Source organism: Cervus canadensis, chromosome 3, assembly GCF_019320065.1.
Source record: "Cervus canadensis isolate Bull #8, Minnesota chromosome 3, ASM1932006v1, whole genome shotgun sequence".
Lineage (NCBI taxonomy): Eukaryota > Metazoa > Chordata > Mammalia > Artiodactyla > Cervidae > Cervus > Cervus canadensis.
The window spans coordinates 107,638,990-107,665,816 of NC_057388.1; the positions used below are offsets into that span (position 1 = coordinate 107,638,990).

Below are 26,827 nucleotides of genomic sequence, written 5' to 3' on the forward strand. Positions count from 1 at the left end.
AGCCCAGGACAGGAAGGCATTGTCTTGAGGATCAAACGGCAGACTCAGGATTTCTGGAGTCAGCAGAAGTAGGCTCACATAGATTATCAGGCCCATCTTGTCCTGAAGGATCCTGGACGAGCCCCCAAGATGAAAGGTTGTTACTGAACGATGAGACGCGGGATTCTTAGCCCCTGAAGGAGATTAATTCAATCCGGGGCCAGAGACAAGGCTGGATCGCTCAGAGCTTTTGTGTAATAAAGTTTTATTAAAGTATAGAGGAGATAGAGAAAGCTTCTGACATAGGCATCAGAAGGGGGCAAAAGAGTACCCCCCAAAATTTTGTATGTTTTTTAAAGAAATTGCATTTTACTGAGTTTTTTTCCCACCTTGTTCATCACCTAACGATGGGGGTTGGTAACCTCCACTTGTTGACTTAGATCCGAACATACTCAAGCACACCTCATTCATGCAAACACGTGCAGAGTGATCTATGGTGTGGGCATCTTGTAGCCTCCATAACTGTTTCCCTATGAGGAGATACAGACTACTGTGTGTATAATAAGCTGCAGGGATATAGTGCACAGCACAGGGAATGTAACCGATATCTCATAACAACATGAATGGATATAACCTTTCCAAACCGCGTGTCACTATACTGCACTCCTGTAACTTACGTAACATTGTACGCAACTATACTTCATTTAGAAAGCGATGCCTCTGTTGACAGACGTGCAGGTGACTTTCACATTTTTGCTTTGAACTCTGAGGCTGTAGTCATCAGCTTGCCGTATTCCTCTTGTCCCTACATGTTGCTGTAACTCCTGCAGAAATACGGAGAAAGGCAACAACTGGGATAAAAGTGACATATGTCTGAAATTGAAAATGACCATTGCATTCCCACGTGGCAGCACAACTTATCGTCCCCCCAATAGTGTATGAAAATGCGTATCTTCCCTCATCTTTTCCTTTTTTATTGAAGCATGTTTGATTTCCAATATTGTGTTGCTTTCTGATATACAGCAGTGATCCAGTTACATTTATACATATGTGTATATATATATAACATGCATGTATATTCTTTGCAGATACTCTTCCTTTAGAGCTCATTACAAAGTATCAAGCATAGTTCCTTGTGATATACAGTAGGTCCAGTTACACGTATACATATGTGTATATATATATAACATGTATGTATATTCTTTTCAGACACTTTTCCTTTATAGCTCGTTACAAAGTATCAAGCATAGTTCCTTGTGATATACAGTAGGTCCTTGTTGGTGGTCTATTTTATATATAGGACTGTGTATGTGTTAGTTCCCAGCTCCTAACTTATCCCTCCCCCTCGCACTTCCCCCACTGGTAACTGTAAGTTCGTTTTTTATGTCTGTGAGTCCATTTCTGTTCTGTAAATAAGTTCATTTGCATCAGATTTTAGATTCCACATCTAAGTGATATCATATGGTATTTGTCTTTCTCTGACTTCCTTCCCTTAGTATGGTAATCTCTAGGTCAATCATGTGGCTGCAGATGGTTGTTATTTCATTTCTTTTTTTTTAACAGCCGAGTAATAATATAGCTCACATTTTCTGATAGAATAAAATTTTAAAGCACCTAGTGTGCTATGGTAGAACCTGGTAAGACACATCAACGTTTGTGATTTTTTCCAGTTTTTTTTTAGATGTCAAACAGTGGGCACTTCACACAAAGGTGTGTGCTAAGTCTCTTTAGTTGTATCCAGCTCTTTGCGACCCCATGGACTGTAGCCCACCAGAGTCCTCTGTCCATGGGATTTTCCAGGTAAGAGTACTGGAGTGGGTTGCTATTTCCTTCTCCAGGAGATCTTCCCCACCCAGGGGTGGAACCCACATCTCCTGCATTGGCGGGCAGGATCTTTACCAGTAGCACCCCACTGGGGAAGCCCCTCTAGTACTGTTTTTCTTTTTTGAGTCCACAGACTTTATAAAGTCCACAAGAGACACAGTAATGAAACTGACTTTTTTCTGTCAAATTCCATATACATGATGATATGCATGGATGCTGTTCCCTTGGCATACGGCATAACTCGGTCGACGTGTGAACGAATTTGACTATGTTCTTTGGAGTTCTGTGACACACTGTTGTGAATCTCTGCAGAAACTAGGGGCAGTACTTGCTCCCTGGAGTTTTTGGTAACAGTCAAAAGCCATTTGAAGACGAGTGTGGCCAGTGGAGTTTGTGACGGAGCTCAAGCAGCTGGGACGGCTTCTGGTGTAGATGTAATCTCATCATTGAAATCACTTTAGTTTGTCAAAACCAATCGCCACTTTCTTTATAGTCACAGGCCATCTGGGTCAGGAGAGATGCTTGCGGGCAAACGTGGTGGGCATTTGCTCTTTAAATTCTTGCAAAAGCTCGGTGGTGGTTGAGGGAAGGGTGGGTGGAACTGAAGAGGGTAAGATATGATTTTGTCACAAGGAGAAAGATGCACTATTTTCTTCACTGAGCTCACGAATCGTTTGTTGGGACTTGAAGCAAAAATACCGCAGCCCAGCTTGCGTTTCCATCTCCAGGGAAGGAAGGTGTTCTGACTCCAGGCCTCTAGCTGCCAGGTCGGGGAGGCCCCAGGCAGAGTGCCCACCTTCAGTGTGTTCTCAGGGAACTGAGCAAGTGTGGTTGCCTGAGGACGTGTGTACGTTTCCCATCGGGGTCCCTTCACGGGAAAGCCCAGCCTTCCGAGGATGCTTTCTGGAGAGTTCCACACCATCCTGGGAGCTTGGTGTGCTGGGAGCCCTCTTGTACTTCCCCCTTCCTGTGGGCAGGTGGCTGGAAAATCCCCGCTGTGCTTTGAGTTTGCATAGATTGTGTGATCTCTAACACCCCTTTAATGACGATGAGTCTTTGAAAATTGCCCAGAGCTATTTTTAAAGAGTCTCAGAATAAAAAGGTTCTCCAGGAAGGGGAAAGAAGCAGATGCCTTATGGCATCTGAGAGCAAGGATTTCTGGCATCTAGCCAAGCCCCTTGTCCTCAGGTACCAGCTCAACTCAGCTGGCTAAATCTGCATCAGGGGCTTGAAAGCTGTGTTTAAAGCCTCATCTCCTCTCCGCTTTGCCTCCGGAGGAGTCAGAAGATGCCGATTTGCCCTTTTTCTCGCTAGTTCTCCACGAGGGCTGGGTTTACCTGTCGTTCTGCAAGGCTGCGACACTCCCAGTGTGGCTTGAGGATTAAGGCGTGTTCCTTTCCCAAAGGTGACAATGCTCCCTGTTGCTGGAACCTGACCACTAACGGCCCAGAGCACCGAGCAGCCATGCCGTGTCAGACCTCACGGCTGATCGTTTCCTGTAGAAGCGCCAGTTACACAGGAGAGGTGGGCAGAGCCGGGGAGGAAAAAAAGACCCGTGCAGGGCTCTGTCTCCGGGAAAGTTGATGTCCTGGCATTCGGGAGGCAGTTTAAAGGCAGCTTAGAATGGTCTCCACAAACCTTTATTTAAAAGATCCCCAGTGCGGCTTCCCTTGTGGCTCAGTGATAAAGAATCTGCCTGCCTGTGCAGGATACACGGGTTCGATCCCTAGTCTGGGAAGATCCCACATGCTGCAGGGCGACTAAGCCTGTGCGCTACAGCTGCTGAGTCTGCGCTCTGGAGCCTGGAAGCCACAACTCCTGAGCCCAAGGGCCAAACCTACTGGAGCCCAGGCATCCTCGGGCCCGTGGTCCACAATAAGAGACGCCTCCACAGTGAGAAGTCCAAACACCCCAACAGAGTGAGCCCCTGCTCACTGCAACTGGAGAAAGCCCTCACAAAGCAATGAGGACCCAGCACAGCCAATAAACAAACTAAACTATACAAAAAGGATCCCCAATGGATGACTGTTTTTGAAAGGAGAAATCTGGAAGGGGCGGAGGCTGCCCTGAGGATAAACAGCTTCCCCATGACATTAGTTTTGAAGGGGAATTCTGTGTAATGGGTTTTTGTTCTTTGTTTTTTTTTTTAATACAGTGGCTTACTTGAAATCCTTGCCTATGTGACCTGTTTCTACAGAATCTGATGCAGTGACTTTACTCCTCTTTGAGGTCTGGCTTTCTCTTTGTTCCTGCGATAATATGTGCTCTCACCTTTTCTGCAAACTCTTTTAGTTCTGTCCTTCTGGGCTTCTGTGTGTTCCTGGACTTTAAAGACTGGCATTCCTGTCGTCCTGTCCTCAGTCTTGTTAATAGCCTAATGTCACACGGTTGCTGTGACTTCATCTTTCATTTGGTCTCATGTACCGTGACTATTCTAGGATGAGATGGTTGGATGGCATCATCGACTTGATGGACATGAGTTTAGGCAAGCTCTGGGAGTTGGTGATGGACAGGGAAGCCTGGCGTGCTGCAGTCCGTGGGGTCGCAAACAGTCGGACACGACTGAGCCACTGAACTGAACTGAACTGAACTGACCGTGACTATCACGCCATGTGTCAGTCCCAGCCCCTCAAGTGAACTTGGTTTTTAGTTGAGAAATTTCTAACAAAGATTTAGGCTATAGTGGTATAGAATCTGCCTACGATACAGGAGACCCAGGTTCAATCCCTGGTTTGGGAAGATACCCTGGAGAAGGAAATAGCAACCTACTCCAGTATTCTTACTTGGGAAATCCCTTGGAGCCTGGCGGGCTACAGTCTATGGGGTTGCAAAGAGTAGGGCATGACTGAGCAACCAAACCACCCATCCATGGACATCTCATGATCAGCACATCAGAAGGGAGATGCCTCCTCTACCCCTTGAAACTTTCTCTGCTTCCTGTGTTTCCTATCTTGGTTAATGGGGCCACTAGAGACACCACCCCCCCCCCCCCACCAAAAAAGTTCTAGAAGCTCAAGAATCATCTTGAAACAGACCTGTTCAACCCATAAATACTCTACCTTTAAGCACCGTAACACAACCAGCAGTTTCTTGAATTTCCCATGCTTTTGTGCAGGCGCTTTCTTCTCTGGAAGCCCTTCTGTCATTTATGTGCTTCACAAGCTCCTACTCATCTTCAAGACCCAATTCCAATGGCGGCTTTATTTTGGAGACTTTAACCCAGGGTGAATGAACTGTGCCTTCATTTGTTTTCTCTATAGGGTTTGCACTCTTTTTTTTTTTTTTTTAATCACTTTTTTTTGAAGTCTCCTGGGCTAAGAAAATAGCTTCACAAAGGCTGTCATTACTGTCAGAACTGTGCCATATTGTAAAATGGAGAATGAGAGCAAAAGGGATGTGAGGGTGAGTGAGAAGGTAGGAAGGGTGGGATAAGGAAAAACACAGTAAAGTAAAGTTCGTAGCAAGAGCAAGGAAACACCTGATGGAAAGCAGGGGCAGCAGCCCGGGTTCCCTTGTGGGGTTCAGGTCTGAGCTGGAGAAAGTCTCCCACTTACGAGGCCACTTCCTGAGAGCTGGGGCCCCCTTGCTCCTTCATAAACACTCATCAAAAGCACCAAAGGGACGAGGCCCCTCCCTGAGCTCTAACAGTTCAGTCCACTGAGGAGAACTGACTCTTTGTGAATGTGTGCTCATTGCCAGATCTCCTAAGAAAAATTCATGTGGTCTGGAGGTATTAAAATGTTATGGGTTTTTCTGGAAAAGTCTGTTCTACTCCTCCATCACTGGCATTTCTCCAGTAGTCATGTACAGATGTCAGAGTTGGACTATAAAGAAGGCTGAGCACTAGAGAATTGATGCTTTCAAACTGTGGTGTTGGAGAAGACTTTTGAGAGTCTCTTGGACAGCAAGGAGATCAAACCAGTCAATTCTAAAGGAAATCAACCCTGAATATTCATTGGAAGGACTGATGCTGAAGCTCCAATACTTTGGCCACCTGATGCAAAGAGCTGACTCATTGGAAAAGACCCTGATGCTGGGAGAGATTGAAGGCAGGAGGAGAAGGGGACAACAGGAGATGAGATGGTTGGATGGCATCACTGACTCAATGGACATGGGTTTGAGCAAGCTCCAGGAGTTGGCGATGGACAGGGAGGCCTGGCCTGCTGCAGTCCATGGGGTCACAAAGAGTCAGACATGACTGAGCGAATGAACAACTAGAGGTAACAAGGTCCAAGTTCACCCAGGAGCATGAACACCCACCCAGCACACGAGGCTCCCTGAACTGTGCTCACCGGATTCCAGTGTTCCCCACCAGGCTCCAGAGGCCAGGCCCCAAACCCGAGTCTGACCTACTCCTGGGAGACCTTGAGGGCCTTGGTTATCACGTGGAATTCAGGAACGGGGTACCAGATGGGCTTCCAGCTCCAGCAATGGTGGCGTGTTCCTTTTTCCCGGGTGTCATTTCTAAAAGGTGCCCAGCAGAAGTAGGCTGTGTGAGATTCTCCTTTACTCTATGTTTATTTTTCTTGGTGGGGGGAAGAGTTAGCCTTTGGGTTCATTGCAACAAGCCTGTTAGTATTCAGTTCAGTTCAGTTCAGTCACTCAGTCCTGTCTGACTCTTTGCGACCCCATGGACTGCAGCAGGCCAGGCCTCCCTGTCCATCGCCAACTCCTGGAGCTTGCTCAAAACTCATGTCCATTGAGTCAGTGATGCCATCTAGCCATCTCATCCTCTGTCATCCCTTTCTCCTCCTGCCTTCAATCTTTCTCAGCATCAGGGTCTTTTCCAATGAGTCTGTTCTTTGCATCAGGTGGCCAAAGTATTGGAACTTCAGCTTCAGCATCAGTCCTTCCAATGAATATTCAGGACAGATCTCCTTTAGATTGGACTGGTTTGATTTGCTTGCAGTGAGATAACCTGAACGAACTTTTTGCCAACCCTGTAACTTCTGCTCTGCTTGTTTCCTTGTATGGTACAGTGTTTTATGGGTCAGTCAGGGTTTTCTTAACCTGCAACCGTGGTCTTTATCCACTGCACCTCATAGTATTTCTTGTCTAAAGAAATACTTTTTAGAAATCTCTGGGACATAAGCTCAACAGCTTTCCTTAGCTCCCACGTGAGAATTAGCTGCCAGTTTGGAGTCTGGGCGATATGGTGGTGTCACTGCGTCTACGCCTGTCAGCTGTTGATCATTTGGTTATCTCTGTAATAGCCCTTCATTGACCCCTGTGGTCCTGCTTTAGTCCACAAGACACAGATGCCGAGAACTGAGCCCTGGCTCCTGTAGTCATGTTCTCTGTGGACAAACATGGAAGTAGCTTCGTGTCTCCAGTCTGTGTAAAACTAAGCCAATGCCGCCCTGGTGCAACACTTCATTACCCTGAGCGATAATAGAACCTACACTGTTCATCTGGAAACATGCTTATTTTGTGCAAAAGGATTACCCACTTTCCTGTTGAGCTGGTGTCAATATTTTTTTTTTTTTTTTTGATGATACAAACTTGTTGAGGGTTCCATTTTCCATGGAGGAGAATCACACCAGAGAGATTTATCAGTTTTCAGACCTTTGGAAATGGATCAGGCTTTAAAGAAGAGGTAGATGTGAGGGAGGCTTTGTGAAGGAACCCCTTGCCTTTGTAACATTGAATATAACAGATGAATGAGATCAGAATCAAAGAAGAATCATAAAAGCATCTCCCTGGCAGTGGCAAAAAGCGTCTCAGGTTTTGGAAAAGCCTTTTGTGTTGGGGAGTGATTAGATTGAAAAATACACGTCTATCCAAGTTTCTAACATAAACTATATCCAGCTATATTCACAATTGATTTGTGATGTAGGGGGTGGGGTGGAGAGGTCTGGTGGTTATGATGCAGCCAGTTTTCCTTCAAGAATTTTTGGAGAAAGCATTCATCCCCCTTGAAGGCCTCCACCTGCCTCCACTGAGGTCCCCGCTGCCTCCATCCTTCCCTCCGCCCCCTGCCCCATTGTCCTTGGCCCTCCATCGCCCATCCACCCAAGCTGCCTCTGCACCTCAGGGCCCTCTTGTTCCAGTGAAGGAAAGTAAGCAGATCATTTACAATTGCAACCTTGTTTTAGTTTTATTTAAAACCATTCTTCAATGAAAAAAACTAAAAATTGAAGTATAGGACTTAGAACTTTTTAATGATAGCCATTCTGACCAGTGTTGGATGACCCCTCATTGTTGTTTTGATGTTCATTTTTCCAATAATCAGCGATGTTGAGCATCTTTTCATGTGCCTGTTGGCCACCTATATGTCTTCTTTGGAGAAATGTCCGTTTAGGTTTTCTGCCCATTTTTTGATTGAGTTGTTTGGTTTTTGTTGTTACTGAGTGGTGTGAGCTGTTGGTATATTTAGGCAATTAAGCCTTGGTCAGTAATATCCTTTGCAACTGTTTCCTCCCATTTGGTAGGTCATCGGTTTGTTTTCTCGGTTTCCTTTGCTGTGCAGAAGCTTATACATTTGGTTAGGTCTCATCTATTTTTACTTTTATTTATTTTGCCTTGGGAGACTGACCTAAGAAGACATTGCTGTGATTTATGTCAGAGAATGTTTTGCCAGTGTTCTCTTCCCAGAGTTTTAGGATATACTGTTTCATATTTAGGTGTTTAAGCCGTTTTGTGTTTATTTCTGTGTATGGTGAGAGGGTATGTGCTAACTTCATTGATTTACGTGCAGCTTCCAACTTTTGATCACAACTTGCTGAAGAGACTGTTTCTCATTCTTTGTTCTTGCCTTCTCTATTGAAGGTTAATTGACCATAAGTGCCTGGATTTATTTCTGGTCTCTTTATTCTGCTCCATTGATCCGTATGTCTGTTTTTCTGCCAGTACCAGGCTGTTTTGATTACTGTAGCTTTGTAGTATTGTCTGAAGTCTGGGAGGGTTATGCCTCCTGCTTTGTTCTTTTTCTTCAGGATTGCTTTGTCAATTCTGGGTGTTTTATGGTTTCATATACATTTTAGGATTATTTGTTCTAATTTTGTGAAAAATGTCATGGGTAATTTGATGAGGATCACTTTAAGTTTATAGACTGCTTTGGGTAGCATGGCATTTTAACAATATTAATTCTTCCACCTAATGAATTTTTAATGAATATGGGACTTTATAAAGTACTACTGTTAGAAGAGATACTTGACAACATGAAGAAAATCTCCTTCAGCCCACAGTAAGTGATCTCCCAGTCAGAAGTAGACTTTCGGGAGATCGAGTCCTCAAAGTGAGGGGGAGTATTATCTGCCTGCATAATTTGGCCTGTGCTCATTGAGGACACTGGTGGCTTAGGGTTTAATCATTCCAGACAGACCCCCACGAACTCGTCCTCCCCCGAGAAGCACATGGTATGTAATTTAGCTCTCAGTTCCCCTTAAGGAGATTTCGTAGCATTTTAAACCCCAGTTGTTCCCAGGAGCCACTGCTCAGCAGGCCAGCGGCTCAGAGTGCAGGGTTATAGCAGAGCCCCCAGGGACCACCCGCATGTCCCTGCAGCCGTGGGGCAGGGGGTGCAGGCAGATCGCTTTCACTGCACATCTTTTGGGGACGATTCTCAGGCTGGCTGAGCGGAGTGCCAGCCACGTGACCCTGAGCCCCAGGTCCCTCCAGATTTCCCACCGTAAGCCTGGGAGCTGTCTGTGATGCTTCCTGCTGGTGTTTTATGGGACTCTGTGTGTGTGTGTGTGTGTGTGTGTGTGTATGTAAAAGAGAGAGTTTTAGTCCTCTAACAAGCTATACATGGGTACAAGTTAAGGGCTATTCAAGCTTAGGAACCAAGAATCAAAGAAGCAATAATTCATTCAGATACAGAAATAGAAGATGTGGCAAAAATAGCTGAATTACTGAGCCTCTTGTTGGGGTTCTCCGTGACACTCAACACCTTGAAACCAAACTCCTGGGCCCCAGAGAGAACAGCAGTGGGACATGTTAGTGCCCCACTGATGAGGGGTCTCCAGGAATCTTGTGAGATCCCAAGACAGTGGAGGAGGCCCAGATTCCACAGCTCTGCTGGCCTACAGGGCGGCTTCAGCACCTCTGAACACGTGTCCGCCCCCTAAGCCAGCAGCCAAGCACAGCACTGGTCCCGTCCCCCAACAGGAGCTGTGGGGCAAGAGGGAGGGCGGCTCATTTGAGAGCAAGTCTTCTTATTCTCTTTTTAATCCGTAAACACCTTGTGCACAATGCTGACTTAATTCTGCTTAAGAATTAAGGTGTGGAGGCAAGATTCCCTTTATCTTCATGTCCCATTCTCCTTCTGCCCTTCCCCAAACCATTCCTTCTAGTGTTTCTGCTGTATATCCTTTTCTTTTAAGAGGTTACTGTAAAATATATATACCATTGAACTTATGGGGATGCTTATTTTAATGGTGAATTTTTTATTGACGTATAATTCACAAACCATCAAAATGATCATTTTAAAGTATTTCAATTAAACCAGGTTTTAGTGTATTCACAGTTATGCAACCTACACCCTGATCTAAGTTTAGAATGTTTTATCATCTCAGGGAAGACGTTTTGTGCCTGTTTGTGGTTATTCACCGTTCCCTGCTGCACCCGCCCCTGACCACCTAATGATTTGCTTATTCTGGACTTTTCCTGTAGATGGACTCATGCAGTGTGTGATCTTTGTGACTGACTTCTTTCATCCAGTAAAGAGTTCCCTGGGCTCATCCGCGCTGCAGTATGTGTCAGAGCTTCATTCCTTTTCTTGACTTAGAACTATCCCAGGGTATGGAAATGCCAGATTTGTGTTCCCATGCATCAGCTGTGGACACTTGGGTTCCTTGCATTTTGCGGCTGTTACAAATAACACTGCCCTGATCGTCTGCGTCCAGGCTTGGTGTGGACTTAACGCTTTCCTTTCTCGGGGATGTTCGCCAAGGAGTGGGGTGTGCTGGGTAACCTGGTAACTGTGTCAGCTGCCCACCTGGAATCGGGTATGGACAGAGGACAAGTCACAGTGACGCGAAGCGCTCTGTCCTGCTTCAGATTCAGCCATTTCCCTTGAATCAGCACTCCTCGGGTGCAGCACGTCATTGGCTACTTTTCAGAGTCCTGAAGGAGCAGGTTTTGACTGTTTCTGCTGTTGTTCTCATTGCTTTGATGGAGCACCATCTCCTTTCCACCAGCCTCACCATGTCAGGAGTCATTCTTTACCAGCTGAGCCACAGGGGAAGCCCAAGAATACTGAAGTGGGTAGCCTATCCCTTCTCCAGGGGATCTTCCTGACCCAGGAATTGAACTGGGGTCTCCTGCATTGCAGGCGGATTCTTTACCAACTGAGCTATCAGAGGAGCCTGCATGTTAGGATGATGCGAACAAAGTTCCATAAGTGATACTGCTCCAGAGCACTCATCCTGGTTCCTATTTTTCCTTCACTTCTTTCCTTTTGAGCTCTACTAGTGTCTATTAGGGTCCCTTCTTGAACACTGATTCTAACTGATACATAGTATCCCAGAAATCAACTCAATAAATTACACTATCCTCCCCAACTTTGACAGAACAACAGCCTAACTAGGACACTGCAGTGATGGTGGTGAGATATTCAATATTTTCCCTTCATTGCATAGTAGGTTCACACTCTTCTTTTTTTTTTTCTTTCATTCACTTGCTTGAATGAATTTATTGGGGCATGATCTGAGTTTGTTAAAATTTCCTGATTTTCGAGTGCAATTTGATGAAGTTTGAAAGATGTCTCAAGTCGTATAAGCATCATTGCAATCATGACATAAAATATTTTATCACCAAAAGCAGTTCCTTTCCGCTCCTTAACCATCAGTTCCTTTCCCCAGCCTGGCTCTTGGAAAACACGGATTTGCTTTCTATCAAACAGGCAGGTCTCTTCTAGAATCTCACGTGAATGGGATCTTCGAGTATGTGTACCTTTGTCTCTAGGCTTTTCCTCTTATTAAAAAGCCTTTGAGATTCAGCAGTATTGTTAAATCTATCAGTAGTTGCTTCCTTTTTATTATTATATAGAATTCTCTTGTGTGGACTTAGCTCTGTTTGTTAATCCCTTCGACAATTGAAGGGCATTTGAGTTACTTCCTGTTTGGCACTATTTAGAATAAAGCTATAAACGTTCATGTACAGGTAATTTTGTCACCTTACGTTTTCATTCTTTGGGCGAAATACCTAGGAGTAGACCTGTTGGTCATCCAGTAAGTACATGTTTATCTTAATAAGAAACCGGCATACGGTGAATAATGATTTTGTGAATTCATTTGCCATCTGTGTAACTTCTTTGGCAAAGGCACTGTGCAGATCCTCTGCTAATTTATTATTAGGCTGTTTGCCTTTGTATTATTGAATTTCTAAATATGTATTGTTAAATAAATATTTTGTAAATCGTTTCTTCCAGCATGTGGCTTGGTTTAATTTTCTTAAGAGCCTTTATAGTTTCCTTTGATAAGTAAAGTCTTTTAATTTTGCTGAAGTTTGATTTGTCAGTTTTTTCCTTCTATGATTTTTCTTTTCATGTCCTACTTAAGACACTTTTGTCTCATCCAAGATCAGTAAGTTTTTTTCTTACATCTGCTTCTGGAAGTGTTATTGTTTTCTTGCATTTAGTTTTGTGATCCATTTGATGTTAAGTTTTGTAAGTGCTGTGAAGTAAAGTTCTAGGAATTTATTTATTTACTTTTGGTGTATGGATATCCAGTTGTTTTAACACAATATATTGAAATGAAAATAATTTTCCCATTGAGTTGCCCCTTTATTTGCACCTTTGTTGAAAGTCAACTGGCTATATGTATGTAGGTCTATTGTTTGGACTCTCTCTTCTGTTCTGTTGGTCTGTTGAACTATCTTGGGCTTCCCAGGTGGAGCTAGTGGTAAAGAACCCTTCTGCCAATGCAGGAGATACAAGAGACACAAGTCCAATCTCTGGGTCTGGCTGGGGAAGATCCACTGGAGAAGGAAACGGCAACCCACTCTGGTATTCTTGCTCGGAGAATCCTATGGACAGAGGAGCTTGGCAGGCTACAGTCCATAGGGTTGCAAAGAGTCAGACACTACTGCAGCGACTTAGCATGCACACACAGGTGGCTCTAGTGTTAAAGAATCCGCCTGCAATGCAGGAGACCCTGGTTCAGGAAGATCTCCTGAAGAAGGGAATAGCTACCGACTCCAGTATTCTGACCTGGAGAAGTCCATGTACAGCGGAGCCTGACGGGCTACAGTCCATGGGGTCGCAAAGAGTCGGACAGGACTGAGTGACTAACACGTTCACTTTCAACATTTAGCCAAGTAGGGATTACCTACTATGAGCTGTGTGGAAGTCCCATGAACGTGATTGGGAAGAAACGTACGTGCAGCTCCCATGCCTTTTCTGCTTTGCATCACAGTACAGCACTTACGTGAACCGAAGGATGGAGTAAATCCCGTGAATCCATCCCGGGTCATGGACTGGGCGATAGAGCCGGAAGTGTGCTGGGAAGGCTGGCACCCGTCATCGTGATGGCTCCAGGGGAGGGACCACGTGGGCCTTGAGCTCTGACGGGTCGCCCTGACAGGTCCCAGGGATGGTGAGCGTGCTGTGCTTCTGTGTGTGGCTGTGTGTGTGCCCGCGTACAGTGGGAGGGTGGTCCAGTCTCTCACTGTCCCAAATGGAGTGACCATGGTCGTTCACATTCTCCGACAGCTCTTCCTGTGGTTCGTGGCTGAGTTCAGGCCATGGGGCATTATTATTTCCCTGAAAAAGCACAGCTTGAGTCTGGGGCCGTGTTCCTTTTTCCCTCATGAGCTTTAAGGCTGGTCTTGCTCTATGTTTGATTCTGGAGGACGAGGCTTCTCAGGTGGAGGCGGGTGTACGGTCATTTTGGTGACGTTGATGGTTTCACCCCACGGGGCCTCATGCAGCCCCGTTAGGGTGGGCAGTTGCTGACAGGGCCCTGGGAAGGTGGGCATGCCTATGCTGGTCCAGGAGTCTGCCAGGGATCGGGCTCACTGGGGCTTGATCTGCCTGGGATGCCTGCAAAGCTTCAGTCCGCCCACCTTTGGGAACCAAAGGCCAGGTCCCAGTTGGACCACTGTGAACGGCCACAGCTTTGACTGGGTGTCACACATGGGGCATGGCACCTTTCATAACAGGCTTTCTTCTGATGGGGGTTAATTCAAGGCAGCAGGTGACGGCAGGCGGGCTCATGTTGGTGGCTCCCTTGTTTGCTTGAGTGAAAGCACTGCCCTGGGGCTTAGTATCTTTAAAGATTCAGTTCCTAACAAAACAAGTATTTTAACCCACCTGTTTCCTCCTTGGTAATTCCCGCACATCCCAAATAAAAGCATGTTAGATAGTTTCAAAGATCCTCTGAGCTTTCAGTCTACAACACATGTCCTGGTTCAGAATTAGAAATGTGTGAGAGCGTGTAAACGTAGACAAGGCAAAGGGGACTGAAGACGCGCACATATATGCACAGGCACGCACACACATGTACACGCCATGCACAGAGACGATCCCTGTATACTGAGGCAGGAAAATACTCCTCCTTTCCTTGTGACTCTTTCCTTTTGTCTCCAAGGTTCACTTACTCCGACTCTGCCCTGACGGTCAGTTGCAAAGACCAGAATATTTTGCCCTTTGTTTTACATTTAGTCTCATTTTGAGGGCAGTTTGTTGACTCTTGAAGTCAAGGACCCTGTGATCAGAGAGACTTCAGTCTCAAGCTTGGGCCGTTCCTTGGGGCCCCTCTGGCTCCTGGGTCAGAAGGAACTAGCTGAGTGCCACTGACCAGTGCCCAGCGGTTGCCAGGACTCCACTCAGCTGTCCCTCGGGAGTCTCTTTATTGCAGGAGATGAAGCTGGTCATTTCTACATGCTGGCCCCATGGACCGTGTCCGCATGCAGACTCACATTTGAATTAAAACTCTTGAATCGCGTTTCAGGAAATTTAATTCAGTTCATCAGATGCTTCTTTTTATTGGACCTGGAAAGTGAAGTCGCTCAGTCGTATCCTACTCTTTGTGACCCCATGGACTGTAGCCCACCAGGCTCCTCCGTCCATGGGATTATCCAGGCAAGAATACTGGAGTGGGTTGCTATTTCCTTCTCCAGGGAATCTTCCCTACCCAGGGATCGAACCTAGGTCTCCCGCATTGCAGGCAGGCGCTTTAACCTCTGAGCCACTAGGGCAGCCCTTTTTATTGAGCACACACTTAATACCTACTATGTGCCAGACCCGGAGGAGGCATGCGGGTCACCGCCAGACACCAAGCCCAGGTCCACAGCGAAAGGAGGAACCATGTTAGAACCGGAGGATTCAGGTGCATGCCCAAGTAAAGAACCTGGAGCAGAAGAAATGGCAAGTGTAGGAGAGCAAGGACTCTTAGATTTAGAGAAGAATCATTTCACTTATGAAAGATGTCATCCTTGAGACCACCCTTAGGCACACATTTTATGGACAGATCATTGGAAATAGGACAAAAAATAATCCCCACAAAATGCCTGGGACCTTTAGCCCGTAGAGACTTCTAAAATTCTCTATTAGAGAAATTTTACTAAAAGGTTATCTTGCGGGAAAATGGGGCTCATTTTACCCGGAGGCCTTGAACTTTCAGAGGAAAGTCTTCATGTTACAGATCTGTAGGGAATTAAGGCAGCTTGAACGAAAAGAGGAAATATGGAACATTTTCTAAAAAATACTGCGGCTACAGTTCTATTTCTTTACTTGGCAAAGTTAAGTCATACCTGAAATTTCCTTGTAAGGCCTTGGTCAAGATAGGAGTTTTCTTTTGACTTAATCTCAACCTCAAAATGGGGAAAACAAGATGTAGAAGTCAAGATAATAATATTCTTTAAGTATCCACTGGGTATCCTTTAAAAACAGTGAAAGCAGTATAAGCTTAGAAATGAAAAGTGAAGGCTTTGTCATCAAAATGCCTAAAGTCAAATAATGGCTCTACCACTCACCAGATATGTGGTTTAGGCAATTAACACAGCCTTCTTAGTCTCAGTCTTCCCATCTATAAAATGGGGAGATAATAGAATCTACTTCACTTAGATGTTATAAGAAATAAGTGAGCTAATACTTGAAAAACCACTAGTACAAAGCACACAGATTTTCAGTAAATTTCCAGGACTTACTCTTGGTTTTGTCATTATTAACTTTGACCTACAACGTGCAGGGTGTTGGGAGGGGCTTGGACTCAGTTTGGGAGCACGGGAGGCACATGTGTCACAAGGAGAAGCCCAGACATGAGCTGATCTTTTTCTTAACAAACTGAAATAGAGGTGATTTACAGTATGGTGTTATCATCAGGTATACGGCAGTGATTCAGTTATACACACACACACACATATACACACACACACACACACATATATACATACACACACATACACATACACACACACACACGTAGGGCTTCCCTGGTGACTCAGGCAGTAAAGAATCTACCTGCAACACGGGAGACCTGGGTTCCATCCCTGAGTTGGGAAGATCCCCTGCAGAAGGAAATGGCAACCCACGTGTTTTCTTGCCTGGAAAATCCCATGGACAGAGCCTGGTGGGCAACAGTCCATGGGGTCACAAAGAGTTGGACACCACAGAGGGAGTAACACTTTCACTTTAGTGTGTGTGCACGCGCGTATGTGTGTGTGTATGTGTGTGTGTGTGTGTATGTGTGCGTGTGTGTGCATGTGTGTGCGCATGTGTGCATGTGTGTATATGTGTGTATGTGTGTGTCTATATGTGTGTGTGTATATGTGTGTGTATGTCTGTGTGTATGTGTCTGTCTATGTGTGTATATGTGTGTGTGTGTGTGTATATGTGTGTATGTGTGTGTCTATATGTGTGTGTGTGCATGTGTGTGTGTGTGTGCGTGCGTGTGTGTGCATGTGTGTGTGCGTGTGTGTGCATGTGTGTATGTGTGTGTATATGTGTGTATGTCTGTGTATGTCTGGTGTGTATATGTGTGTGTATGTGTCTGTGTATGTGTGTCTATGTGTGTGTGTGTGTGTATATATGTTTGTGTATGTGTGTATGTGTGCGTGTGTATGTGTGTGTGTGTGCATATGTGTGTGCGTATCTCTGTGTGTATGTGTGTGTGTATATGTGTGTGTATGTGTATATGTGTGTGTGTATGTGTATATGTGTGTGTGTATGTGTGTGTGTCTGTGTGTCTGTGTGTGTGTCTGTGTGTATACATTCTTCAGATTCTCTTCCCTTGTAGGTTATCATGAAATGCGGGCTACAGTGCCGTGTGCTCTACGCTAGGTCTTTATGGAGGAAGGAGAAGCTGAGATCCTGCGATCGAGATCGAGGAGAGAATACTTGTGGAGGGAAAGTGAAAGATCTGACGTTTAACCCGATGGGGAGGGTGAGAAACGATTTGCATGGGGAACGAAAGACACTGTTAGCATTTTCCAAAGCTCAGCTGCCTGGAAATAAATGGTGATGGAGACTCAGAGCGTGACACAGGACACACACGATGGGGGATGAGAGACGCCCCGAGGGGTCCGTGGTGGGGGCGCTTTGCTGCCCGACTCGGAAGTGCAGCCTCAGGGGAGCACACTCACAGCGTCACACACAGGCGGAAGGGCTGTGGAGCCTGTGGGCCGGGACCCCTGACCTGCCCCTTCCCAAGCTCTTCACCTCCCCTCCCCTCCTGCCCAGCCTTGGCGGCTTCTGTTTTCTTTCATGGCAACAATCTACTTTATTATTTTTTTTCAGAGCACACATGAAGAGCTTTTATTTTGTATCTGAATATAAAAGAGTCTGACTTGACTTAGCCACTAAAAAATAAATAAAATCACTTACAACAGTGTTAATCAGACTCATGGTTAGTGCCCCCAAAGTATTACACACCATGTAACAAAGGGTAACCTACAAGCACTTCAAAGATTTGACTGTGATCAGCTGAAACACCGGTACTTTGGCCACTTGATGGGAAGAACTGACTCATTGGAAAAGACCTTGATGCTGGGAAAGACTGAAGGCAGGAGGAGAAGGGGACGACAGAGGATGAGATGGATGGATGGCATCATCGACTCAATGGATATGAGTCTGAGCAAACTCGGGGAGTTGGTGATGGACAGGGAAGCCTGGTGTACTGCGGTCCATGGGGCCTCAAAGAGTCAGATGTGACTGAGCGACTGAACTGAACTGAGTATTATATTTATAGACGATCCAAGCCCCCTGTATGGTCAGTTTGTTGGAAGTGTTTTGGGGGAGGGGGGCTGGGTAGAGAGGGAAGAGTACAGAAAGAGGCCAGAATAAGTTATAAGTGGAATTAATCCAACAATCTAGCACATGAGATACATAACCAGGACATAAATGTAGGAAATTATGATTACCTGTATCTTCTAATATATTATCTTTAAAAATTGCTATCAGGTTATTACATGACTTATGTTCAGCTAGGTCCCTACAGTTTCTCTGACTGTGCCTCAGTAAGCCGACGCTCCCTTGCAGGAATGCCAGGCGATCAAAGCTTCGGTCTCCGTAACTGACTGTGCGGCTCATCACGAGAGGCTGGGCATCAGTATACCTTAAATTCGAAAGCCTTTCCGTTTCCTTTCTTTTCGTCTCTGCCCGTGTTCTCCTTGTGCCCTAAGCCTGAGAGGGGGCACCATGTCCTCAGAATGCACCATCCTGTTCTCATCACAAGGGCACACCCATCACAAGTCACACCTTAGAGCAGGGGGTGCTGGGAAACGTGGTCCTGGGCTCGGAAGGCGCAGACCCCCTGTAGGGACCAGGGGAGACGTGCTTGTGGTTGACAGCCAGCACGTCTGCCGAGGCCCTGACCAGCTGTACTGTCGCAGCTTCTGTGTGCAGACACCCCAAGGCTATGAGTTCCTGGAGTGAGGAGCTGCCCTTGTTTATCTTTGCGTTTCCAGCATCATTCCTTACTCGTCTCTTATACATGCACGGACACACACTGTTTACAGATGAGATATTAACCAAGACTTTAGATTTCTCTGAATATGCCTTTGCACAGCAACTTTGAGGCTATATCAGGATGGAAAGGGAATTCATTGGTAGCTCAGCTGGTAAAGAGTCCCCCTGCAATGCAGGAGACCCCGGGTTGATTCCTGGGTCAGGAAGATCCCCTGGAGAAGGGATAGGCTACCCACTCCAGTATTCTTGGGCTTCTCTTGTGGCTCAGCTGGTAAAGAACCCACCTGCAATGCGGGAGACCTGGGTTCGATCTCCGGGTTGGGAAGATCCCCTGGAGAAGGGAAAGGCTCCCCACTCCAGTATTCTGGCCTGGAGAGTTCCATGGACTGTATAGTCCACGGGGTTGCAAAGAGTGGGACACGACTGAGCGACTTCCATTTCACAGGATGAAAAGCTGGGTCTCCTAATTCTTTGGTCAGAGCCATTTCTGCTTATGTGTGTGGTTATTATCTGATCTATATAGCAACTTAAGCATTCAAGAAAGTCTGTAGTAATTTAAGAAATCAAAACATCTTTCTAACCAAGTAGTTCCTTCTACATTTTCCAAGGGGAGTTTAGGAAAAGCTCTTTCCAGAACTATGTCTAGGTCAGATGAGCAGAAATCGAACCAGAAATCAAGACAGGTGGGGGGTGGGGAGGGAGGCGTCCGTGAGCCCTGTTGTCAGCCCACGCCAGTCCCGAGCCCCTGAGAAGCCGTCTGAGCCCATTGTGCGGAGGCTGCCTGCAAGCAGGTGCAGCTGTGAAGAATCATTTTCCCCCCTTTTCTACTGCAGCAAAATGAAGTGCATGGAAATAACAGACTCCCATCCCACTGACGTTTGCATCTGCATCCTGATTTAGGAAAAGAGACCGATGGGCAAAAGTAGAGGGCTGGTACACTCACTGTATCGGTCTCGTTCTTGCCTCCATAGGTCTCCCAATGAGGACCATTTTTTTTAAGGTCAAGCTAAATTAATATAAAAGTTTCAGATGTATTAATAACAGTTATGAGTTCTGATCTTATCTTTGGCTTCTGTGACACTCTACCCTGAAGAGCAAAGTTGTGATGGGTGTTGAGGAAGTTTGAGTGGTAATCGATACAAATGAACTTATTTGCAAAACAGAACTAAACACGCAGACTTAGAAAACAAACATGGTTACCAAAGGAGAAAGGGGGAGAGATAAATTAGGGGTTTAGGAATAATGTATACACATTCCTATATATAAAATTGTTGCTGTTCAGTCGTGTCAGAATCTTTGCAACCCCTTGGACTGCAGCACACCGGGCTTCCCTATTCTTCACCATCTCCCAGAGCTTGCTCAAACTCATGTCCGTCGAGTTGGTGATGCCGTCCAACCATCTCATCCTCTGTCGTCCCCTTCTCCTCCTGCCCTCAATCTTTTCCAGCATCAGGGTCTTTTCCAATGAGTCAGTTCTTCGCATCAGGTGGCCATGGTATTGGAGTATCATCAGCTTCAGCATCAGCCTTTCCAATGAATATTCAGGACTGACTTCCTTTAGGGTTAACTGGTTGGATCTCCTTGCAGTCCAAGGGATTCTCAAGAGTCTTCTCCAACACCACAGTTCAAAGGCATCAATTCTTCAACACTCAGCCTTCTGTATGGTCCAGCTCTCACACCCATACATGACTACTGGAAACACCATAGCTTTAACTAGACAGACCTTTGTTGGCAAAGTAATATCTTTGCTTTTTAATATGCTGTCTAGGTTTGTCATAGCTTTTCTTCCAAGGAGCAGATATCTTTTAATTTCAAGGCTGCAGTCACCATATGCAGTGGTTTTGCTGCTGCTTCTGCTGCTAAGTCGCTTCAGTCATGTCCAACTCTGTGCGACCCCACAGACTGCAGCCCACCAGACTCCTCTGTCCCTGGGATTCTCCAGGCAAGAACACTGGAGTGGGTTGCCATTTCCTTCTCCAGCAGTGATTTTGGATCCCACGAAAATAAAATCTGTCACTGTTTGCATTGTTTCGCCATCTATTTGCCATGAAGTGATGGGACCAGATAACATGATCTTATTTTTTTTTTCAATGTTGAGTTTTAAGCCAACTTTTTCACTCTCCTCTTTCATCAAGAGGCTCTTAGTTCCACTTCACTTTCTGCCATAAGGGTGGTGTCATCTGCATATCTGAGGTTATTGATATTTCTCCCAGCAATCTTGATTCCAGCTTGTGCTTCTTCCAGCCCAGTGTTTCTCATGATGTACTCTGCATAGAAGTTAAATGAGCAGGGTGACAATATACAGCCTTGACGTACTCCTTTCCCGATTTGTAACCAGTCCGTTGTTCCATGCCCGGTTTTAACTGTTGCTTCTTGACCGGCATACAGGTTTCTCAAGAGGCAGATAAGATAGTCTGGTATTCCCATCTCTTTCAGAATTTTCCAGTTTGTTGTGATCCACACAAAGGCGTTAGCGTAGTCAGTGAAGCAGAAATAGACAACCAGTAAGCGCCTACTGTGTACCACAAGGAACTACAGTCATTCCTTATGCCGCGCTTTGTCGCTCAGTCATGTCCCACTCTCTGTGACCCCACGGACTGTAGCCCGCCAATTTTCTCTGTTGGTGGGGATTCTCCAGGCAAGCATACTGAAGTGGGTTGCCATGCCCTCTTCCAGGGGATCTTCCCAACCCAGGGGTTGAACCCAGGTCTCCAAATTGCAGGCGGGTTCTTTACTGTCTGAGCTACTGGGGAAGCCCCACCTTATGGTATAAGTCAATAACTTATGATAATTTATAATGGAAAAGATTCTGAAAAAGAATAAACATATATAGCTGAATTGCTGTGGTGTATAGCTGAAACTAACAGCATTGTGAGTCGAAGGCACTTCAGTTAACAAAAAGAGCTTTGAGTGGGGCCTTGCTGAGACTCCTCTCTGCCATCAACTCTGACGACTGCAAGGAATGAACACTTGGTCTGTGCACATTCAGAGCAATGGGAAGATTTTAGTCCATTTAAAATGATCTCTCACTCACGTTCATTCTGTTTGCTGATCGCCCACTTCCTGCCACTCCCGGTGCTGAGTGGAAGAGAGAGCTTTGGGGGCACCACGCACGATGCTGTGACCAGTGGCCGTGGGACATGTGTCCTTCCCAGATGACCAGACTCCACTGTCCCAGGCCAGAGAGGACCTGAGGACAGGAAGGAAGGAAGGGCTGGGGTTGTATCATGATGTTTTTCTAAATTTCCTTGTGTACTCAAGAGATGATTTGGGTCACTAAATCCAGTGGGAAAACTGGGCATTCTGTGTTCCAGGAGAGATGAAATAACTGAACAGAATAGCAGAGAAAAAAGAGTAGAGACAATATAGTGTGTCCGGGAATAAATAATCTTAGTTTCTTTCACTCGGCATTTGACAGTTCGGGGTAGATGGAAACAATGAACTTTCGTTATTTCTCTGATGTTGGTGAAATTTAGATTCTGGAGCAATATATCTTACTGCAAGTTATCTGAGTATGAAAATCTTGTAAGTCCATAATTGTCCTTTGAGGAAAAATCTTTGGGGAAGAGAAAAAAAAGAATATAGTGGCGGTCTAAACTATAGCTGAGTCTTACTTCCACATGTGTGCGTGCTAAGTCGCTTCAGTCATGTCCGACTCTGTGCGACCCCACAAACTGCAGCCCACCAGACTCCTCTGTCCCTGGGATTCTCCAGGCAAGAACACTGGAGTGGGTTGTCATGCCCACTGTTTTCCCCACCCAGGGATCGAACCTGCGTCTGCTCCATCTAACTGGCATGGGGAGGCAAGTTCTTTACCACTAGCACCACCTGGGAAACCCGTGTCTTACTTCGAGGCACCTGATTAATCACAAAGGCAAATATTAACTTCTCTTTCAGGGCAAATGCTCAGTAAATGCATTGTTTAGAAATTCTCCAAAGAGAGAAAGAGAAATAAAAGTCTCTGGTTCCTCTGGGGTCTCACCAGCAGCCCTTCTGATGAAATTCAAATTGAGTTCGTTTCCCTCTCATTCTCCATTAGAAATGAAAAATACATATCCATTTGTCACTCTTTAAAGATGTCTTCATGCAGAAAAATTGCTCTACTGCAAAATGATTCCAAGCAAGCATTTCTTCCTCAGAAATTATCATTGCCTTTGGTCTATTTGTCTAAGTAGAGAAATAAGTAATGTTACTAATTTTTTATGGCTTCCTCTAAACTCCTTCCAAGATCTGTTCATCTTACTTCTGTAGGCTCCAAACTGGACATGACATCTTTAATTAAGATGTGATTCAGCTAGCATTTGCTTAGATCTTGCAGATCTGAAAAAGTGCCCTTAAGATAAGATTGGGCAAATAGAATTTAACCCTCTGTCTCAGTCCACACTTGAAAGGATCCATTATGTGATGAGCCAGAGCCAGGAGCAGAGAAGCACGGCAGTCACACTGGAATCGGTGTAATCTTTGTCTTTGTCAATGTGCTATGGCAACACCAAACTCAGCTTTTAGCCAGAATCACTGGTGAGCTTCTCCTTTAGAATTGTGCAAGTTCTTGATTTTTCAGCATAGTCAAATGTATACTAAAAACGTCACAACTGGTTTAAATTTCAACATGGGAAGACTGAGGGCAGGACGAGAAGGGGACAACAGAGGATGACATGGTTGGATGGTATCACCAACTTAAAATCTGGGAGATGGTGAAGGACAGGGAAGCCTGGCGTGCTGCAGTCCATGGGGTCACAAAAGGCAGACACAAAAAGTCAGACACACAAAAATTAGTGACTGAACAACAACAGGGAACTACCATAGACTTCTGAGGAAAGCTACTCAGACCATTTGTAAATTCTTGGGGCAAGTGGCATTCATGTAGCATGTTTCTCTCTATACACGTGACACAGGGCTGGTCTCCTAAAGTGGATGAAAAGTTAGAGTCGAATCATTTCATTTGAATGAAACTTTAGAAAAAAGAAAGAAAAAGACATGCTAATAAAATGCGTTTGTAGTCAAGTCATATCATCCCTGAGGAAGGTTTGTGTAGTTTGGTTTGATTTGTTTAATATTTTGGCAGGCAAGGTTATTTAGAAAGTGAGTATATATTTTTTATTTGATTAGATGTCATTTATCATTTGGTAAAAGTTGTGATGCACCAAGATGTGAGATTTCATACTCTTGAGCTTCATGGATCTCCCCTGCTGACTCATTCATGGTTAGAAGAGAAAACTTTCAAAGGCAAGCAGCAGATTGTAATAAATGTTGTTTTTACAAGTTTTCCGTTCATGAACTGCTCAACCCAAGGAGACTCCTGGTATAGTTACTGGGGCTTCAGTGCCTTTTCATTATGCTGAATCGCAAGCTATTATTTCCCCCTATGTGAACTGAGCAGCTTTAAAAAATCATCCCAATGTGTGCTGGAGAAGACTCTTGAGAGTTCCTTGGACAGCAAGGAGATCAAACCAGTCCATCCTAAATGAAATCAACCCTGAATAGTCATTGGGAGGACTGATGCTGAAGCTCCAATACACTGGCCACCTGATTCGAAGAGCTGACTCATTGGAAAAGACCCTGATGCTGGGAAAGATTGAGGGCAGGAGGAGAAGGGGATGACAGAGGATGAGATGGTTGGATGGCATCATCGACTCAATGGACATGAGTTTGAGCAAACTCTGAGAAATATTTAAGGACAGGGAAGCCTGGCGTGCTGCAGTTCATAGGGTCACAAAGAGTCGGACATGACTTAGCAACTGGACACAACAACAAAGCAGGTATGTTTCATGTCATCTCAGGACAGAACTCCTCCTAGGAGCTTATTGCCCCTAGTGGGGAAGGAGGTGAGGAAGACGCCCCATCCAGAAAGCAGAGAAGCATCTTCTTGGTGATTAACACATAGAATTAGCAGATACAAAAAGGAATGAAGCCAGACCATTTTCCTTCCTCTTAGACAACTAAAGTAAATGTCAGTCACCTTCCATTTCCAGCTGGACTTGAAAGCTTCATCTCTGGACCCCAGAACACTTGGGGTGAGTTTGGTCCAGGAACAGTGGCTGAGTGGAGTGGTTCTGAGCACTGACCTTCCTTCCAAGGGTGAGTTGTCAACAAAAGGCTGGCAGTGAGTCCTGAAGCTCTCTGCCTGTGGGGACGACAGGCAGGACTTTTTTCATCTGCCTCCTCTTGGTACCATTGATTTGTTGTCTGATTTAAATATAGAGTCCAATATGCAGGTGTGTAAGTGCAGCATAAATAAAACGGTATCCTCCTTCAGACCTGAGGGGCCTCTTTCTGAGGTGTAATTTACTGAGCAGGAGTAATTTACAAGCACCCAGGCAGCAGTGTCCACGTGGTGGTGGGGGGTGGGGGGTGCTGTGTCACTGGCCAGAATGGAACTGGTCCGAGGGATAAGCTTGGAGGGAAACAGAGGCAAGGAGAGCCAGGATGTCATTGGGAGCTCAGTGGGGGAATGGGGACCCGAACCCTGAAAACCGATGCCAATGCACTTGGAGACCTGCTCAGCATCTTTTCTCAGGACCCAGGGTGTCCGCAGAATCCGAGACAGCAAGGGTGGGACTTTCTCAGTGAAATTTCGTCTTGGGTAGGTGGTTTGCCCTCCTTCTCTCTTTTTCTTCATGGAGGAGGGAGGGCGGGCATGGAAGGTGATGGATCAGCCCGAGGATGACAAGAAGCTGGCGGCTTCTGCTCCGCGCGCCAGCCAGGAGGGCTGACGGCGCTGGAGTGGGCGCGTCGGAGCCGCCCCTGGGGTCTGGACGCCAGTGTGCTGAGCGGACGGGCATGGCCAGCATGTCCCTCCTGATCGCAGCCCATCAGAAGGTGGACACCACTGTGTCCTCCGGTCTCCCCGGCGCACTGGTAAGGGGCGCATCTGCGGCTGTGCGCGCGTGTATGCTTGACGGGGAGGAGACGCACCTTTATTCGTTGGGACGGAGGGTGGAGGCTGACACTTTCCCTTGTCTCCCGAGTCCTGCTCTCACCCACCCTTTCTGCAAACTTGAATGTCCCCCTGACTGCTGAGGAAACAAGCGGGGGAAGGGTCAGGGAGGGCGACCTTTCCAGGCCCCCCTGCAGGCCAGGAGGGCATAGGGCATGCCCTCGTGGGGGACCAGGGTGGCCCTGGAGAGAGGAGCTGGGAGCCCGGGTCTGGCCGCTTGCGCGGTAGGAATGGGCCCCAGCTCCTGGGAGTGGACTTGCTTCTTAATGCGTGTAGAAAATGAGAGAAATGAGGAATGAGGAATTACGGAGATCCCAGCAGTAAGTCGGGGGAATAAATGAGTCCCGGAAACGCAGTTTCTGTGAAGTCCAAATTACTATGGAGATTGCACTGCTTTCCCAGGACGTAAAAGCTGAGGAGTCAGCGAAAGGTGTGGTGAGCGTGATGCATGGAGGCGGCGGCGGCGGAGGGTGGTGGGCGATGGATTACTCAGTTCATTAAACAGGGCTTTCTTCGCACAGAAACCAGATCAGCGTTTCATCCTGGTGGGGGAACTGGCGTGCGTTTCCTGAGATAAACCCTCCTGTTCTCTTCCGAGAGATCGCAACGAGCGAGGGGTGAGGACAAGGTCCTCGGGGTGCAGTGCTGTGTGGGTTTATGTGGGTGTAAATGTGCATGTGGGTGAGTGAGTGTGGGTGTGTGAATGGGCGTGGGTCTGTGTGCGTGGGTGTGTGAGTGGGTGTGGGTTTGTGTGTGTGGGTGTATGTGTGTGCATGTGGGTGAGTGAGTGTGGGTGTGTGAATGGGTGTGGGTCTGTGTGCGTGGGTGTGTGAGTGGGTGTGGGTCTGTGTGCCTGGGTGTGTGAATGGGTGTGAGTGGGTGTGGGTTTGTGTGTGTGGGTGTATGTGTGTGCATGTGGGTGTGAGTGGGTGTGGGTGTATGAGTGGGTGTGGGTCTCTGTGCATGGGTGTGTGAGTGGGTGTGGGTCTGTGTGCATGGGTGAGTGGGTGTGTGTGGGTGTGGGTCTATGTGGGTGTGTGCGTGGGTGTGTGAGTGGGTGCGGGTGTAAAAGTGTGTTTATAAGTGGGTGAATACGTGTAAGTGTGAAAGCGTGTGTGTGTGTGTGTGTGTGTGTGTGTGTGTGTCCCCAGATGGGAGCCAGAGGCGCTGTGATGGAGGAGCTCCTGGCCGGGCCCCCCTATCCAGGAGCAGCGGCCGGTCAGCATGGCCTTCACCTT

The 26,827-nt window shown here is 46.3% G+C and overlaps 1 protein-coding gene and 1 long non-coding RNA gene across 3 annotated transcripts in view; one reads left to right on the top strand and one right to left on the bottom strand.

Moving 5' to 3' along the window:
• Positions 1 to 26,827, top strand: part of DPP6 (dipeptidyl peptidase like 6) — a 1,059,086-nt gene that overhangs the window by 170,635 nt on the left and 861,624 nt on the right. The gene's annotated exons all lie outside the window — the stretch shown is intronic.
• Positions 19 to 4,740, bottom strand: LOC122438797. Its single transcript, XR_006268648.1, has 3 exons — positions 4,729 to 4,740; positions 4,017 to 4,020; positions 19 to 226 (listed from the first exon to the last, which is right to left on the bottom strand). It is a non-coding gene; the product is annotated as an uncharacterized LOC122438797 (long non-coding RNA).